This window comes from Lycium barbarum, chromosome 8, assembly GCF_019175385.1.
Source record: "Lycium barbarum isolate Lr01 chromosome 8, ASM1917538v2, whole genome shotgun sequence".
In the NCBI taxonomy this organism is placed as follows: Eukaryota; Viridiplantae; Streptophyta; class Magnoliopsida; order Solanales; family Solanaceae; genus Lycium; species Lycium barbarum.
In genome coordinates this window covers 48743211-48763609 of record NC_083344.1, presented here as the reverse complement: position 1 = coordinate 48763609, position 20399 = coordinate 48743211, and positions in this window count along the sequence as shown.

The window sequence follows — 20399 nt, the reverse complement described above, 5'->3', positions numbered from 1 at the left end:
TTTGGAGCAAACTTCGTAGGTTGCTTGTCAACTTGCTTCTCAACTTGAGAATTCTTCACAAATGGTTTCTTGGCTTCTTGCATGGGGCCCTTATTCTTTTGCCAATTGGAGGAGAAAGCTCCTCGTTCTTTGTTATGGTTCCATGAACTCACATAGCCCCTTGATTTATTGATTTTGTCCTCCTTGAGACCCTCCTCTATTTCAATAGCCGCTTGAAGGGTTTCTTCAATGCTCCCATAGTTGTGGAGTCTCATTTGGGAGACAATGTCACCATTTAACCCGGCTCGGAACCGAGTCATAGCATTTAACTCATCCTCGTCAAAGTCAATTCTCATCTTGACAATTTGAAACTCATCATAGTATTCTTCCACACTCTTTTTGTTTTGCCTTAAGGTATACACCTTCTTGAGTTGTTCTTGTTTGTAGCGCTCGGTGACATACTTACGCCGCATGGCCTCCTTCAATTCATCCCAAGTAGGTGTGGGAGGGAGTCCAATAATTCTTCTTGCTTTCACTTGAGTTTCCCACCATGTGGAGGCATACCCCTCGAATTGAGCAATGGCGTAAGAAGCCTTTTTCACCTCGGACATGTCATTCGTCAAAAAGATTCTATCACAATGCATCACCCAATCAAGGAATGTATCGGGATCACTACTTCCTTTGAAGGTTGGGAGAGTAACCTTGATGGAATTGAGACTCGTGTCTCGCCCTCCGCCATAACCGTGATTCCTATTAAAATCTCCATCGTCGTCATAACCTTGATGGTCACGACCTTGGTACCCTTCACGAGCTTGGTACCCTCTTTGCCTACCCATGTGAGGGTTAGGACCATGCCTTCCCCCCCTTCCTCGATAACCTCCTTGTGCTTGCCCTCGTGGCCTCCAACCTTGGTCACCATAATGTTCGTGCTCAAGTAGAGCTTCCTCTATCCCTTCCTCATTTGGTTGTTGGATGTTTGGACGGTTTTGGGGTGGCATTGGTGCATTTGGGTGGGGGTCATTTAGGGGTGGGTCATTTGGAGCTTGATCTTGTTGGAGTAGGTTGTTCCGTTGGCCTATGGGGATGTTGTTTGGTGGGGTAAGAGTCGTGTTTTGAGGAGTGTTTTGGGAAGTGGGGTTATATAGATGATGGAAGGTGCCGGGTGACACTGTAGGTGAAGTGCTTCGAGTAGCTCCACTTGTGCCACCTTGGTATTGCACTTGAGGCGAATATGAGACCTCCCTACTACCTCCTTCAATTGCTTCCACCCTACTTCCCAAGTTTTCCATTCGACCACCCATACTATCCACTTTATCGTTCAAGGCTTGTAAGGCTCTCATTACATCAACTAGTGTGAGTTCCCCGGTGGGAACTCGAGTTTCATCCTCCGTAGCCATGGTACCTATTAAGACACTCAACAAAGCAAGCAAACACGTTAGATTAGTAAAATCAACTCACAATCGCTCAAGTATGCGCACCTTTGATTGCCTCACAAATTGCTTCCGCCAAAGATTGTGTGCTTGTTAATGTTGACTAGTCACAAGGGAAAATTCTACTCTTGGTCGGAATAGATTCTTGTTATCAAAAAGAACGAGGATGACTCAATAAAACAAACGCACTTGAGCCAAGAAATGAACAACGAAGTAAAAAAAAGAGAAAAAGCACGAAAGAATTGGCACGAAAGAAATGCGGACACTAGAACTAGCAAACACAAGTAGGAACAACTACTAAATGGCTACTAGTTGAGAGACACAAGAAAATTGGAATGCAAAAATCGGGAAAATAACTAAATTTCGGGCCCGGGTAGGTGATAACTTGAAAACACGACCAGGAAGCCCCAATTGATCCAAGGTATCAGTTTGAAATAATGAAATTTTTTTAAATTTCTATACTCTTTTTTTTTTTTTTTTTCCTACCAAAGGATTAGGGACACAATATCATCAACTAAGGATCAAGAAATTTTTGTTTTGAGAATTGAAATCAAAGAGAATTAAAGTTGGAAATAAAAAAACCTGAAATGCGCCATATGCGACGGCTGTGCATCACATGCGACTCGCATGTGAAACATGCGATGGCGATGTGCGGTTCGCAGATGATGCAACCAAGGTATCAACTCTCTGTCACAAGATGCGACACCATGTGCGACTCGCATGTGCTACATGCGATGGTGAGATGCGTCTCGCATATGAGGCAGCCAAATTTCAACTTTCTGTCACAATATGCGACATAACCTGCGACTCGCAGGTTCAACATGCGATTCGCATGTTGTGTCGCATGTGGGCCAACTCGATTTTTTTTATTTTTTTTTCGCAAAAATCAGAAATATTTGACAACTTTTGGATCAAATGGCCCTTTGGAGAGCCTTCTTCCTTATGAAGATTTGAAGGTCTTCAAGAACACAAGAACACTTCAAAAATTCAACTACCCTCAAATCAACTCCTAATTGGCTCAAATTTCGGATTTAAGTTCTCTTTAATGTAGAGAACAAAGCCCAATAGGTTTCAACCTTCAACTTCACCTTCTTCAACAAGACCCACTTTCAAGTTCTTGAAGCTTTGAAGCTCAACAATGGTGGAACACAAACCCTAACCCCAAATTGACTTGAAATGGAAGATTTAGACTCTAGAAACACTAGGAAACTCTAATCTAACACTAGATTCAACAAAATCAACAAGAAAATTCGATTTTTTTTTTTATTTTTTTTTTTTTAATTTCGGATTTTTTTTTTGTTGAATCAAAACCCAAGATTAGATTTGGTAGAACAAATCTAAACTAAGCTCTGATACCAATTGATACAATATTCCATACGAAAATGAAGAAAAAAGGACAAGAAACATAAAGGATAGATAATTTGACACAACTAAAGACCCAAATTAGCAACCAAAGTTCTTGAATTAACTTGACCTCTAATTTAGGAACTAAAGAGCACCAAACTCTTAGGATGACCAATAGGGATTTGATACCCTAATAACCAATCCTCTCACAAGATTCACAATCTCTAGCTTAGCAAGCTCTCAACACTCAAAAGAGTTCACAATTTCAAGACATCAATATTCAACATAGACTAAGTCTTCCAAATGAAATAGACTACTACTTATACTAAGGTTCAAAAGAAGACAACTACACTATTACACTTTTACCCTTAATGAAGTAAGGGCCTTGTTTGGGTGTCTTCTTTTGGGAACAAAACTTGAATTTGCAAATCTTCAAGTAATAGTCACATTGAAAGTATGACCATGTTCCAACCTCTTCTCCAAACCATCCTCCCATGCTATCATGAACACTTGCAATCCCCGGAAAGGTGTTAGAGTGTATTCAAGTATGTCCCTCCTCATGAACAATGCTTGCATAGCTTGAAGTTCCCTCGCTTGGCTCCTTGTAAAAGGTCTTGATGCCATTCGAGTTGTATCAGTGGCAGCCACCATTTCTCCTATATAAAGGGGTGTTTTCTTTTTCATTGTAACTAAGTTTGAATATTAATAATATTAGCCTTGTGCTTGTGGAGACCTTTGAGGTTCTCTTTTGGGTTATGCCCTTTTTGTTCTACTTTGAACCGCAACTCGGATTCTTCGATGGTAAGATTCCTTGTTTGAGTTCCCTCCCTCCATTTCTTCTTCTTCTTAATTGATTCAACTCCTTCTTTCACTATTAAACAAAGTTTTAAGTATCAAATACTTGAACTTGTGTTCTTCTTTCTCAAGAATCAATTATTCCCCCTTTCTAATTTTCAATTCTAAAGTCTTCCGCTAACCATGTTGTTATCACCTCGCTAGACATGTGAAGGGCCTAATAAAACAAGCCTAACAAAACGAGCCTAATAAGACAGCCTAATAAAATAGACCTAGTAAAACAAGCCTAATAAAACGAGGGGAACATTATCCGAAGAATGACAACCATGTGCAAGCATGTGACCGTGGGGTACGCTTTTATCTTTCTTGTAAGCACGTCAGTAAGCCTTATCCGACGGAGGGGTGCTTGATGGAGTCGACGGCGGAGTTGTGTATCCTTCCTCTATCCACCATTTTGGTCCATGTTTTTGCTTGAATTTTTCTTTGTTATCAAGACTTCTTTTTCGTGACCTTTTGTTGTAGCATTTCTTGTTGGATGGCCCTGTCATATCTAGATTTATTTTTGTTGAATCTTGGGATGGAAAATTCAACCTTATCTTTGTGATAGCATGAGTGACTTCATTTCTAATTATTTCATACGGCGCTTGGTACTCCTTTGCTGCTTCTCGAACTCGTTCCCAATGGAGATAGTCGTCAGTGTAATTCCAACGAGCCCATTCTTTCGGCCATATCTCCTTTGGGATGCACTTATTTTGCTGGAAAATAATTATGTGTGCCCCGCTGTATTCATCTTCTAAGGACAAGATAGAGACGGGGAATTCCCACCACAGTCAAATATCTGGCTAAGCATAGACCTTCCCATAAATAATCTTTATCGGTCGATGTACCATGAACACTTTCACTGCGTAGGTGTCTCGGAAACATTGAACCCAATATCTTCGTGGTTTGAACCATTGCATAAACTTTATGAGAGCAGGTTCACTCCTGTCAAAATGTCGGAACATGTCGTACTTTTTTAATTCCTTGAAAATATAATACTGGTGACATAAGTACCAGAGAAACCATAATAGCTCCTGTGGAAAATCGTTGTGCATTGCTGAATATGTGACAAAATGGGTATTCTGGATTGACTCCGAGTGGCCTAATAATGGATCCTCCATATTTTTTTAAAACTAGAAGCTCATAGAAAGTCATTCTTTCTGTAAGGATGGATGGATCAAATGGGTCCACAAACTTGCTGAGGAATTCTGGCGGATGATCTGCTATTCTGGATGAACTAGCTCCAGATGGGCTTGCAAGCATGAAGATTTGGCTAGTTTGCTTTTTCTGTAGCTTGGCTTGAAATCTCTTTGAAAACTCATCTGGCCTGGATAGGAAATCCGCTAGAATATTAACCTTCCCTTTGAGTTGGTTTACTTGACTTGTGCACCTCCGCGGTTTACAGGCCAGAGATTTGCGTCAGAGTTTTTTCGGTTCCCAGTTCAGGGGTGATTCGGGTCAGGCAAGGCACCCCGTGCCACGATGTTCCCAGTGTGGGAAGTTACATTGGGGCCAATGCTGATTAGGTTCAGAGGTTTGCTATACATGTGGTCGGCCAGACCATATTATGCATGATTGCCCCTCGATTGGTGGTAGAGGCAGGACATAGCCTTCAGGGTTGGTAGCCGGATCTTTGTCATCTATACGCCCTATGGGGCCAGGTTCACATGTGCCAGTGTCACAACCTGACTAGGGGCCATGACGGGTACCCGGGGCTAACCACCAAGCACCGTTCATACCATTACCCATCGTACTCATCAAGCGTTCATTCATTAATCTTATCCTCAAATCATAGGAAAAACCACTTTTAACTTCGAAACATAATTACCTTTAGCCCTTCGTCTATCAAAATAATGTATATACAATAAGGACATCGTGAGACCATACTACCCACACATACGTATCTACGAGCCTCTACTAGAGTGCTAGACATAGGGACGGGACAGGACCTTGCCGTGCTCAAAATGTGTATATACACAAAAGAATAAATCAATAGCACCTCCGGAACAATGGAGTGCTCTCAAGTCAGCTAATAGCTCCTACGAGTCTGGATCACCTCCCTGTCTACCTGTGGGCATGAACACAGCGTCCAAAGAAAACAGACGTCAGTACGAACATTGTACTGAGTATGTAAGGCATGAATGGAATGAACATAATAGAGTATCATATATATATCATCATATATATAACCCGCGTCCGGGTAACCATCATATGCCATCCACTAGTTGATACAATTCGAGTGGCATCAAGACCTTTTACAAGGAGCCAAGCGAAGGAACTTCAAGCGATGCAAGCATTGTTCATGAGGAGGGACATACTTGAATACACTCTAGCACCTTCCCGGGGATTGCAAGTGTTCATGATAGCATGGGAGGATGGTTTAGAGAAGAGGTTTGAAGATGACCATACTTGCAATGTGGCCATTACTTGAAGATTTGCAAATTCAAGCTTTGTTCCCAAAAGAAGACACCCAAACAAGGCCCTAACTTCATTAAGGGTAAAAGTGTAATAGAGTAGTTGTCTTCTTTTGAGCCTTAGTATAAATAGTAGTTTCTTTCATTTAGAAGACTGAGTCTATGTTGAATATTGATATCTTGAAATTGTGAACTCTTTTGAGTGTTGAGAGCTTGCTAAGCTAGAGATTGTGAATCTTGTGAGAGGATTGGTTATTTGGGTATCAAATCCCTATTGGTCATCCTAAGAGTTTGGTGCTCTTTAGTTCCTAAATTAGAGGTCAAGTTAATTCAAGAACTTTTGTTGCTAATTTGGGTCTTGAGTTGTGTCAAATTATCTATCCTTTACTTTTCTTGTCCTTTTTTCTTCATTTTCGTTTTGAATATTTTATCAATTGGTATCAGAGCTTAGTTTAGGTTTGTTCTACCAAATCTAATCTTGGGTTTTGATTCAACAAAAAAAAAAAATCGAATTTTCTTGTTGATTTTGTTGAATCTAGTGTTAGATTAGAGTTTCTTAGTGTTTCTAGAGTCTAAATCTTCAATTTCGAATCCATTTGGAGTTAGGGTTTGTGTTCCACCATTGTTGAGCTTCAAAGCTTCAAGAACTTGAAAGTGGGTCTTGTTGGAGAAGGTGAAGTTGAAGGTTGAAACCTATTGGGCTTTGTTCTCTACATTGAAGAGAACTTAAATCCGAAATTTGAGTCAATTTGGAGTTGATTTGAGGGTAGTTGAATTTTTGACTTGTTCTTGTGTTCTTGAACACCTTCAAATCTTCATAAGGAAGAAGACTCTCCAAAGGGCCATTTGATCCAAAAGTTGTCAAATTTTTTCTGATTTTTACGAAAAAAAAAAAATCGAATTGGCCCATATGCGACACTACATGTGAGTCGCATGTTGAACCTACGAGTCGCAGGTTGTGTCGCACTTGATGACAGAGAGTTGGGATTTTGGTGGCAGCATGTGCGACTCGCATATTCCATCGCATGTTGAGCATGCGAGTCGCATCTCGTGTCGCATCCTGTGACAAAGAGTTGATCCTTTGGCTGCCTCATCTGCGAAACGCATAGTACCCTCGCATGTTGAACATGTGAGTCGCATGTGATGCACCGGTGTCGCATGTTGCGCATTTCAGGTTTTTCCAACTTTAATTCTCTTTGATTCCATTTCTCAAAACAAAAATTTCTTGATCCTTAGTTGATGGTCTTGTGTCCCTAATCCTTTGGTAGGGAAAAAAAAAGAGTATAGAAATTTAAAAAATTTCATTATTTCAAATTGATACCTTGGATCAATTGGGGCTTCCCGGTCGTGTTTCCAAGTTATCACTTACCCGGGCCCGAAATTTTAGTTATTTTCCCGATTTTTGCACTCAATTTTCTTGTGTCTCTCAACTAGTAGCCATTTAGTAGTTGTTCCTACTTGTGTTTGCTAGTTCTTGTGTCCGCATTTCTTCGTGCCAATTCTTTCGTGCTTTTCTTCGTTTTTACTTCGTTGTTAATTTCTTGGCTCAAGTGCGTTTGTTTTAGTGAGTCGTCTTCGTTCTTCTTGGTCTAACAAGAATCTATTCCGACCAAGAGTAGAATTTGAACCCTTGTGACTGACTTTAACAAGCACACAATCTTTGGCGGAAGCAATTTGTGAGGCAATCAAAGGTGTGCATACTTGAGCGCTTGTGAGTTGATTTTACTAATCTAATGTGTTTGCTTGTTTTGTTGAGTGTATTAATAGGTACCATGGCTACTGAGGATGAAACTCGAGTTCCCACCGGGGAACTCACACTAGTTGATGTAATGAGAGCCTTACAAGCCTTGAACGATAAGGTGGATAGTATGGGTGGTCGAATGGAAAACATGGGTGGTCGAATGGAAAACTTGGGAAGTAGGGTGGAAGCAATTGAAGGAGGTAGTAGGGAGGTCTCATATTCGCTCCAAGTGCAATACCCAGGTGGCACAAGTGGAGCTACTCGAAGCACTTCACCTACATTGTCACCCGGCACCTTCCATCATCTATATAACCCCACTCCCCGAAACACTCCTCAAAACACGACTCTCACCCCACCAAACAACATTCCCATAGGCCAACGGGACAACCCACTCCCACCAGATCAAAATCCAAATGATCCACCCCTAAATGCACCAATGCCACCCCAAAACCGTCCAAACATCCAACAACCAAATGAGGAAGAGATAGAGGAAGCTATTCTTGAGCACGAACATTATGGTGACCAAGGTTGGAGGCCACGAGGGCAAGCACAAGGAGGTTATCGAGGGAGGGGTGGAAGGCATGGTCCTAACCCTCACATGGGAAGACAAAGAGGGTACCAAGTACCAAGGTCGTGACCATCAAGGTTATGATGGCGATGAAGATGTCAATGGGAATCACGGTTATGGAGGAGGGCGAGACACGAGTCTCAATTCCATTAAGGTTACTCTCCCATCCTTCAAAGAAAGTAGTGATCCCGATACATTCCTTGATTGGGTGATGCATTGTGATAGAATCTTCTTGACGAATGACATGTCCGAGGTGAAAAAGGCGTCTTACGCCATTGCTCAATTCGAAGGTTATGCCTCCACGTGGTGGGAAACTCAAGTGAAGGCAAGAAGAATTATTGGACTCCCGCCCACACCTACTTGGGATGAATTGAAGGAGGCCATGCGGCGTAAGTATGTCACCGAACGCTACAAACAAGAACAACTCAAGAAGGTGTACACCTTAAGGCAAAACAAAAAGAGTGTGGAAGAATACTATGATGAGTTCCAAATTGTCAAGATGAGGATCGACTTTGACGAGGATGAATTAAATGCTATGACTCGGTTCCGAGCCGGGTTAAATGGTGACATTGTCTCCCAAATGAGACTCCACAACTATGGGAGCATTGAAGAAACCCTTCAAGCGGCTATTGAAATAGAGGAGGGTCTCAAGGAAGACAAAATCAATAAGTCAAGGGGCTATGTGAGTTCATGGAACAATAACAAAGAACGAGGGGCTTTCTCCTCCAATTGGCAAAAGAATAAGGGCCCCATGTAAGAAGCCAAGAAACCATTTGTCAAGAATGCTCAAGTTGAGAAGCAAGTTGACAAACAACCTCCGAAATTTGCTCCAAAAGAAGGAGGTACGAAAACTCCTGTTCAATGTTTTAAATATCATGGCTTCGGACATAGAGCAAGCGAGTGCCCTAATCGTAGAGCGTTTATTTTGAGAGACACTTATAGTGAGGATGAGGAAGAATGTGAGGAAGCGGATGATGAGGGCAATCATGAGAATGAACTTCATGATAGTGAAGGGGATAGAGTTGAAGGTGATGATGAGCCTATTGTACCTTTCTATGTGGTGCGTAGGACCATGATAAGCAAAGCAATGGATGACCCAAGTCAACGGGAAAATCTCTTCCATTCCAAGTGCATCATTAACCAAAATACTAGCATCATGATCATTGATAGTGGGAGTTGTGCCAATGTTTCTAGTACCACACTTGTTGATTTCTTGAAACTTCCCACCACCCGTCATAAAAACCCTTACAAACTTCAATGGCTCAATGAATGTGGTGAATTGAAGGTGACTAGGCAAGCTATCATCAAATTTGCCGTTGGGAAGTATCACGATGAGGTGTTGTGTGATGTTGTCCCCATGCAAGCGTGTCATCTTCTACTTGGCCGACCATGGCAATATGATGGGTCCGTCAACCATAATGGGAGAACTAACCAATACACCCTTGTCCACAATGGTGTCAAACATGTCTTGAATCCCATGACCCCTTCCCAAGTGGGTGAGATCTATAACAAAATGAGGGAGTTGAAGGAGAAGGGTCATAGTGCATTGCAAAAAAGGAATGCGGGGGATGAGGGAGTAGAGGAGAGTAGTTCTCAAGAGGTACGCAAAGAAAGGAGAGCTTAGAGGAAAAACCAAGGTGTCACTTTTGGCGAATTGTGGGGAAATTAGGGAGGAATTAAGGGAGCGTCAACCGGTGATTCTCCTCATGCATAGGGACTATGCATTGCACACTAATGAACTAACCCCTTCTTTTCCTAGCTCTATGTCTTCTCTTTTGTAGGAATTTGATGATGTGTTCCCAACGGAACTCCCAAAGGGGTTACCACCTTTGAGGAGAATTGAACACCAAATTGACTTTGTTCCGGGGTCTCAATTGCCAAACAAACCGGCTTATAGAGCCAACCCGGATGACACTAAGGAGCTTCAAAGGCAAGTGGATGAGCTCCTTGAAAAGGGAGTTGTGCGAGAAAGTATGAGTCCTTGTGCCGTGCCCGTGATCTTGGTGCCAAAGAAGGATGGATCATGGCGCATGTGTGTTGATTGTCGAGCCATCAATAAGATAACGGTAAAGTATCGCCATCCCATACCTCGCCTTGACGACATGCTTGATGAGTTGAATGGTTCATGCATATTCTCTAAGGTAGATCTTAGGAGTGGGTATCATCAAATCCGGATGAATCCCGGAGATGAGTGGAAAACCGCATTCAAGACCAAGTTTGGTCTATATGAATGGTTGGTGATGCATTTTGGTCTCACTAACGCTCCTAGTACTTTCATGCGTTTGATGAATCATGTCATGAAACCTTTTATTGGCAAATTCGTGGTTGTTTACTTTGATGATATTTTGGTGTATAGTAAAACCATGGATAAGCATGTTTTTCACTTGAAATGTGTGTTTGAAGTGCTTAGACAAGAACAACTTTATGCTAATGTTGCTAAATGCTCTTTTTGTGTTGATGAAGTTGTTTTCTTGGGTTTTGTTGTGAGTTCAAGGGGTGTTGAGGTTGATGAATCCAAAATAGACGTTATTAAGAATTGGCCAATTCCTAAATCCATTGGTGATGTTAGAAGCTTTCATGGATTGGCTAGTTTTTTATAGACGGTTTGTTAAAGGGTTTAGTACCATAGCCGCTCCTTTGACTGAGGTAATCCGAAAGGATAGACCTTTTTCTTGGGGTGTGGAGCAAGCAAAGGCTTTTGAAACTCTCAAACAAATGCTTAGCTCCGCACCGTTGTTGCAATTACCCGATTTTGACAAAATCTTTGAAATTGAATGTGATGCTAGCAAAGTAGGTATTGGTGCCGTTTTGATGCAAGACCAAAAACCCATTGCCTATTTTAGTGAAAAGCTTAAGGGTGCGACGTTGAACTACTCCACCTATGATCTTGAATTGTGTGCTTTGATTAGAGCTTTGGGTAATTGGCAACACTACTTGTGGCCTAAAGAGTTTGTGATTAGGACCGACCATGAGTCCTTAAAACATCTCAAGGACCAAGGAAAGTTGAACAAAAGGCATGCTAAATAGGTTGAATTCCTTATGTAATCCAATACAAAAAGGGAAAGGTGTAGTGGCGGATGCCCTATCAAGGAAACATGTTTTGGTTAATACCTTGTCTTCCAAATTGATGGGTTTTGAAAGCTTGAAGACATTGTATCCCGAGGACCCCGTCTTTGCCAAAATCTTTCTAGATTGTGAAGAGTGGGAAAGGGAGAGGTGGATTAGGGATAGGTCTTCTACTCCCTATTCTAGGTTTGATGGTTTCTTGTTCAAAAACAAGCGTTTGTGTGTGCCCATGAGCTCTTGGAGGGAATTATTTGTGAGGGAGGCACACAATGGGGGATTGATGGGACATTTTTGGGATTGATAAGACTTTGGGAATTCTTGAGGAGCAATTTTATTGGCCTCATATGCGGAGGGATGTGGCTAAGATTTGTGGCCAATGCATTGAATGTCGCGGCGCCAAGTCTAGACTCCTTCCCCATGGTTTGTATACCCCTCTCCCCACCCCTCAACAACCTTGGTTTGATATTTCGATGGATTTTGTGTTGGGTTTGCCTAGAACCAAAAGGGGTAAAGATAGCATCTTTGTTGTGGTTGATCGATTTTCTAAAATGGCTCATTTCATTGCTTGTCATAAAGTTGATGATGCTCCTCATGTTGCCTCTTTGTTTGTTGAACATGTTGTAAAGTTGCATGGTATTCCCAAAACCATTGTGAGCGATAGGGATCCAAAATTCCTTAGCTACTTTTGGAAAGAATTGTGGGGACGACTTGGGACTAAATTGTTGTTTTCTACCTCTTGTCACCCACAAACCGATGGCCAAACCGAAGTTTTCAATAGGACCTTGGGTTCTATGCTTAGGGCCATGGTTAAAGGAAAATTAGCATCTTGGGAAGATCAATTGCCATTGGTTGAATTTGCTTACAATAGAGTCATTCATAGCACTATTGGCATGTCACCTTTTGAAGTAGTTTATGGTTTTAACCCCCTAACCCCTTTAGATCTAACCCCTTTATCTCAAGATGTTGTGTTGAGTTTAGATGGCAACAAACGAGCCGAGGCCATGAAGAAGTTGCATGAGAAGGTGAGGCTTCACCTTGAGAAAAAGAATCAAGAAACGGCCAAGAGAGCAAACAAGGGTCGCAAACGAGTTGTGCTTGAACCGGGTGATTGGGTTTGGGTACATTTCCGAAAAGAGAGGTTTCCCAACAAAAGAAAGACCAAGTTGATGCCTCGAGGAGATGGTCCATTTGAAGTACTTGAACGACTCAATGATAATGCCTACAAAATTGATCTTCCATCCGAATATCAAGTTCATAACACCTTCAATGTTTGTGATCTCTCTCCTATGGTGGTGCAAGATGATGATCCCTTAAATTTGAGGAAAAAATCTCTTCAAGAAGGGGAGAATGATACAATTCGAGTGGCATCAAGACCTTTTACAAGGAGCCAACCGAAGGAACTTCAAGCGATGCAAGCATTGTTCATGAGGAGGGACATACTTGAATACACTCTAGCACCTTCCCGGGGATTGCAAGTGTTCATGATAGCATGGGAGGATGGTTTAGAGAAGAGGTTTGAAGATGACCATACTTGCAATGTGGCCTGAAGATTTGCAAATTCAAGCTTTGTTCCCAAAAGAAGACACCCAAACAAGGCCCTAACTTCATTAAGGGTAAAAGTGTAATAGAGTAGTTGTCTTCTTTTGAGCCTTAGTATAAATAGTAGTTTCTTTCATTTAGAAGACTTAGTCTATGTTGAATATTGATATCTTGAAATTGTGAACTCTTTTGAGTGTTGAGAGCTTTCTAAGCTAGAGATTGTGAATCTTGTGAGAGGATTGGTTATTAGGGTATCAAATCCCTATTGGTCATCCTAAGAGTTTGGTGCTCTTTAGTTCCTAAATTAGAGGTCAAGTTAATTCAAGAACTTTGGTTGCTAATTTGGGTCTTGAGTTGTGTCAAATTATCTATCCTTTACTTTTCTTGTCCTTTTTTCTTCATTTTCGTTTTGAATATTGTATCAATATCTCAGACTGAGCTTTCCTTTTCTGCCGAATCTCATTACACCTTTCATAGGTGACACTTTCAGAAATACCCAGTCACCAATCTGGAACTCTAAAGGTCGACGTCGTTTATCTGCATATGATTTCTGTCGACTCTGGGCTGCTAATAACTGCTCTCGAATAAGTTTCACCTTATCGACTGCTTGCTGGATCATAGCTGGACCAATTAATTTAGTTTCACCCACATCGAACCAACCAATCGGAGATCCGCATTTTCTGCCATATAAGGCTTCATACGGTGCCATCTGGATGCTGGAATGATAACTATTATTATAAGCAAATTCAATAAGCGGCAAATGATCATCCCAACTACCTCTGAAATCAATAACACAGGCCCGTAGCATATCTTCCAGCGTCTGAATAGTACGCTCGGCCTGTCCGTCAGACTGAGGATGGAATGCTGTACTAAGACTTACCTGAGTCCCTAACCCGTCCTGAAATGACCTCCAGAAGTTAGTTGTAAACTGTGTACCTCTGTCGGATATAATAGATGTAGGAACTCCGTGAAGCCTTACTATTTCTTTAATATACAACCGGGCATAATCCTCAGTCGAATAAGTGGTCCTGACCGGAAGAAAATTGGCTGATTTTGTCAGCCTATCAACAATAACCCATATAGAATCATACTTCCGAGAAGTGAGCGGTAAACCTGTAATGAAATCCATATTGATTATTTCCCATTTCCAAGCTGGAATTTCCATTTCCTGTAGCAATCCTCCAGGTTTCTGATGCTCGATCTTAACCTGTTGGCAATTTGGGCATTGAGCAACGAACTCTGCAATGTCTCTTTTCATAACATCCCACCAATATAAGCATCTGAGATCATGGTACATTTTTGTGGATCCAGGATGAACAGAATACCGAGCATAATGTGCCTCTCCCATAATCTGCCGCCGTAGCCCTGCAACGTCAGGTACACATAGTCTGCCTCTATATAATAATACTCCGTCAGGTGTGATCTCGAACGGAGTCTTTTCCTTATCAAGGGCTGTGTCTCTGTACTGTACCAGAATAGGATCCTCGTACTGACGTTGTTTTACTTCTTCCATAATAGACGATTCAGCAATTTCTCGGACAGAAACCCCAATATTTCCAGAATCGGCCAAACGGACTCCAAGACTGGCTAGTTGATGAATTTCACGAACTAATTCTTTCCTTTCTGGTTGCACGCCGGTCAAACTGCCCATAGACTTGCTGATAGCATCCATGGTAGCTCAGAATTATTGAAGGACGTGGATGAAGATTTGGAAGTTCCAAGAAGACCCATGACAAGATCTCAAACGAGAAAATTGCAAGACAAGCTTAATGGGCTACAATCAACAATTCAAAAGTGTCTTGTGATGGAAGAAGAGCTCCAGCCCAATTCAGATTTTTTCCTCAAGTCTTACACTTATTTGGAGGCCCAAATTAAAGTCCAAAGTGAGATGGAATGAGGCCCAAATCAGCCCCAAAAGAAGTTTCCAGCAGCCCAAAATTAGCCCAAATATTAGTTTCTAGAATAAATATTTAATTGTTGTTTTTATCTATGTTGACTTGCATTGGTCCAAGTATGGGTAGTCTTCTAGGTTGTTTTAATCTATGTTGACTGCCTTGGTCCAAGTGTGGGAAGTCATCTATGCTTCTAGGGAAGATAATTCCCATTTATTTCTATTTTGACTAGCTCCTTCTTACAACTATATAAAGGGGTGATTGTCATTCATTGTAAATCAGATTTTGAAGATTATATTATATTGAGAGTTCTTTTGAACCTTTGTGACATTACTTTAGGATTTATCTTTCAACCTAACTAGTTCTTAGTTCAAGGTAGTAAGATAATTTCTTCTTTGATATCTTTGATTTCTTTTTGGTATTCTTTCGAAGGCGATTAGTTCTAAATACTAATTGTTGTCCTAAGTTACTCATAAAGCGGTCGGGATCCGAATCTACTGTTTTTGATTTGTTATCTCAAGTAAAGGCGTTAGATTTCTTCCTATAAATCTATACGTTGTTACTTGGATCTTGTCAAGACTTTAGAACTAACGTTCTTGGAAATTCGTGGATTGTTCCTTCGAATTTCACATATCTTTTATTTTCTAGTTTTTAGATTCTTTTCTATATTTGCATCCGCACTTCTTATATTTTAATTATAAATTTGGGATCTCTCTAACCTTGTTGTTATCACTTGCGGCTAAGTGCATCTACTACAACATTGGCTTTTCCCGGATGATATAATGTCAACATCATAATCTTTCAATAACTTGAGCCATCTTCTTTGCCGCAAATTCAACTCTTTTTGCTTAAAAATATACTGAAGGCTTTTGTGGTCCGTATAAATGTCAACATGAACCCCATATAAGTAATGCCTCCATATCTTCAAAGCATGAATTACCGCTGCCAATTCCAGATCATGAGTGGGATAATTTCTCTCGTGCGGTCTGAGCTGCCTGGAGGCATAGGCTATAACTCGTCCATGCTGCATTAGTACACAACCTATCCCAATACCAGAAGCATCACAATAAATAACATACCCGTCTGACCCCTCGGGAAGAATTAGAACTGGAGTTGTAATCAATTTTTCTTTCAGCAACTGGAAGTTGCGCTCGCAAGCATCGGTCCACTGGAATTTTGCTGCCTTCTGAGTTAGCTTTGTTAACGGTGCTGCGATTGTAGCAAAATTCTCCACAAATCTCCTGTAATACCCTGCTAATCCCAGAAAACTGCGTACCTCTATCGGTGTCGTAGGCCTAGGCCAATTCTGTACAGCCTCGATCTTCTGTGTATCAACCCGAATACCATCTGCCCGACGACATGCCCCAAAAATGCCACTGAAGTCAACCAGAATTCACATTTGGCGAATTTAGCATATAATTTCTGTTGTTGAAGTGTGCCAAGTATTGTCCTCAAATGATCTGAATGCTCCTCTACTGATCGTGAATAAACCAGAATATCGTCAATAAACACAATCACGAACATGTCTAGAAACGGCCTAAATACCCGATTCATCAAATCCATAAACACTGCTGGGGCGTTGGTCAGCCCAAAAGACATCACTCTGAACTCATAATGCCCGTATCGGGTCCTGAAAGCAGTCTTGGGAATATCTGCCTCTCGTACCCGCACCTGATGATAGCCCGAGCGCAAATCTATCTTCGAAAAATATTTAGCACCCTGCAACTGGTCAAATAAATCATCAATCCGGGGGAGGGGATATTTATTCTTTATAGTCACCTTATTCAGCTGTCTGTAATCAATGCACATCCGCAGCGACCCGTCTTTCTTTCTTACAAAGAATACCGGTGCTCCCCAAGATGACGTACTGGGTCTGATGAAGCCTTTTTCTAATAAATCTTTCAGTTGCTCCTTCAATTCTTTCAATTCTGCAGGTGCCATTCTGTAAGGAGGAATAGATATAGGCTGAGTATCCAGCACATCTATCGTAAATTTTATCTCCCGTTCAGGTATGAGACCTGGAAGCTAATCCAGAAATACATCTGGAAATTCATTAACAACCGGAACTGACTGGAGAGTAGATGTTTCTACTTTAGTATTATGCACACGAACCAAATGATAAATATACCCTTTCTAAATCATCTTCCTGGCCTTGAGGTATGAAATAAACTTACCTCTCGGCGATGCTGTATTTCCTGCCCATTCTATAACTGGTTCCCCTGGAAACTGGAAACGAACTACCTTTTTCTGACAGTCAACATTAGCATAACAAGAGGCTAACCAATCCATGCCCATGATAACATCGAATTCCGTCATATCTAATTCTACCAAATCGGCCTTGGTGCAACAGCCACATATAGTTACAGAAAAATCCTTATATACCTGCCTCGCCATAATAAAATCCCCGACCGGTGTAGCTACCTCGAACGGCTTTATCGGTTCAGGTGTTATCCCAATTTTACTAGCGACAAGGGGAGAAATATATGATAAAGTAGAACCTGGATCAATCAACGCATATACAGCTCGAGAGAAGACCAATAATGTACCTGTGACTACATTTGGCGACGCCTCCTGATCCTGTCGGCTAGCCAAGGCATATATGCGGTTCGAGGGACCGCTAGAATCAGAAATCCCGCCACGGCCTGCTGGTGCAGACGTACCCCGCCCCATAGGGCGCATAGGAACAGAAGTGGAAGATGAACCAGCAACTGATCCCGTCGGCTGAGCTGCACCACCAGAACCACCCGCCAACGGACAATCTCTCATAATATGGCCCTGGCAGCCACACGAAAAATAGGCACCCGTAGCTCGATAACACTCTCCTGGGTGAGACCTCCCACAATAAGAGCATCGAGGCATAGGTGGCCTCGCCTGGCTGGAACCTCTACTCACCTGCGAACCTGAGGCTCTGGAACTCTAGCCTGCTCCTGAGTGCCCTGCACCATCCAATCGTCTGCCTATAGACTGTGAATGTGCACTCCGGCCTGACTGAGGAGGATATCTGCTATACTGCTGCTGAGGCTGCCCGCCTCGAGACTCCCCAGAATACCCAGCTGACCTAGCCCGCTTAGGCTGCCTCCTGTCACGGTCTCTATCGGGCTGACGCCCTCTGTGCCGGTCCTCCATTCCTTGCGCATATGCCTGTAACCGGGCAATGTCCATACCAGTCTGGGATGCCATCGCCATACAACTATCAACCAAGTAATGATCCAAACCCATCACATACCGGTGCATCCTGTCGGCCATATCAGCTACAATGGTGGGCGCATATCTAGCCAGAGAATCGAACTCTAAGCTGTACTCTCGGACACTCCTGCCTCTCTGCCTCAGCTGTAAAAATCTGTCAACTCGCGCCCGCCGCAGGTCTGGAGGCAAAAAGTGGCTGAGAAAAGCTGCTGTAAACTCATCCTACACAGTTGGAGGAGCATCCTCGCCTCTGGACAGCTCCCAAGACTCGTACCAATTAATCGCTATGTCCCGCAATCTATGTGAAGCCAGCTCGACAGACTCAGTCTCAGAAGCCCTGACTAGTCTCAGTGTACGCTGCATCTGTCGAATGAAATCCTGGGGGTCCTCCTCGGGCTTAGACCCGTAGAACTCTAGGGGATTACAGGTTAAGAAATCACGAACCCTCAAACTGTCGTGTCTGTCTACATCATCACCCCCTAGCCCGCGTCTGCTTGCCTGTCCAGCTACTAATCTCGTCAATAACTGCACCGCATCTCTCATCGCCCTGTCCTCCGCCCCTGGCTGAGGAGCTGGAGGCTCGGGCGCTGGGGCCTCTGGAGCTACTGGTTGAGCCGCCTCCTGATCCGTGGTGGCAGCGGCTACTGCTCTAGGCTCCTCTAAAGGTGGGGGTGTAGCAGAACCCTCGGACTGGGGTGCAATATCGGGCATAGTCTGAACACGAGCCCGAGTAACTCTCTGTATCTGGCTGGTCTCTCCTGCCACTGCTTTGCCCTTCTGGGTAGCCGTCTCCTTCTTCAGAGGCATCACTGTAAACATAGCAATAGATCAGAAAGAAATCATCCTAATAGCACAGCTCTATCGCACGATATAAGATCAAAAGAAAGGTAACATCCTAAATGTCCTGTAGCCTCCTGTTTATAGTTGTGGTGCACAACACACCGATAAACAAGACTCTACTAGACACGGCCTGTAGACATTCCGAGGACAAACCGCTCTGATACCACTTTTGTCACGACCCATCCCCGTTGGCCGTGACTAGTGCCCTAACTGGACACCCATACTCATTCACTTATCAAATCGATATATCAAAGACTTATTCATATTTAACATACGTTATTTTGCACAGATACTGAGGACAGACGTCGTCTTAAGCGGTCACCTGTAACAGAAATATCATACAAAAGTCGGCAGGCTGGCGGAATGCACATCGCCCGAATATACATACATACACAAACATATGGGCCGTTTCGGCCATAATAGCAAGCGGGACCGCTTAAGGCACAAGTCACAGACATAACCGAACAAACACGACCCATGACCCACATATATGTCTACAGGCATCTACAAACCACAACAGAAACATATGACGGGACAGGGCCCCGCCGTACCCCAAATAGTCATATATATATATATATATATATATATATACAAGAACATGTACAACAAAAGATATGTACCAAAAATATGGGCTCCGGATTGAAGGAGTACTCCAAAATAGCAGAATAGGGATCCTACACTGGCGGGTCACCAGCACGAACGTCTGCACCTGCGGGCATGAAACGCAGCCCCTGAAGAAAGGGGGTTAGTACGAAATATGTACTGAGTATGTAAAGCATGAAATACAGTAATCCAAATCATAACTGAGTGAGAAGTACGGAAAATGGATACAGAGTTAGTATATCAAAACCTTTTCTGAAAACATAAATCATGCAAATAAAATCATGCATAGGGCTCAGGAACGTGGTCGCCACTCCGACGCTGGCGCCACAACACATCATACTCCAGAAGGTTTCATATCTCCGTACAATCCCGAACATATCGTATCATCACAACATCATAACACATCATATGCCATAACACATCATAACTCCGTATATAAGCGGTACCCGACCCTATGGTGAGGGTCTCGGGAACCGTAACACATCATACTGCCGAATATAACATAGTGCGCACGAGGACAAAACCGGCCCGAGACCCGGCGAACGATGTAGTAGTAGTATGCACGAGCAGAGTAGTGAGAAAACCATATGCATATAAGTAAATAGATTCCAAGACTCGATGAATAAATATATATACCGATATCAGAAAGCTCAGAAACAAGTATCGAGTCAATCGGAATTAGTATACGAAAGTTACGAGCTTTTGAAGTACAGAACCTTCTAAAAACATTTCATAAGCCATATTTGGAAATTCAAGTATCATTCATATTAGGTAACTTTCGAATAACATTATGGATCAAATCAAATGGAGGCTTTAGGACCATATTTACGTATCAAAATATTCATCAAAGACTTTAGTCATCTCGATTTTCTTTCAAACAACATTCGGAACCGTAACAACTAGAATCTTCGAACATCATAAATACGTATCAAGCCATATGGAATAATAGCTTATGGAAGTCAA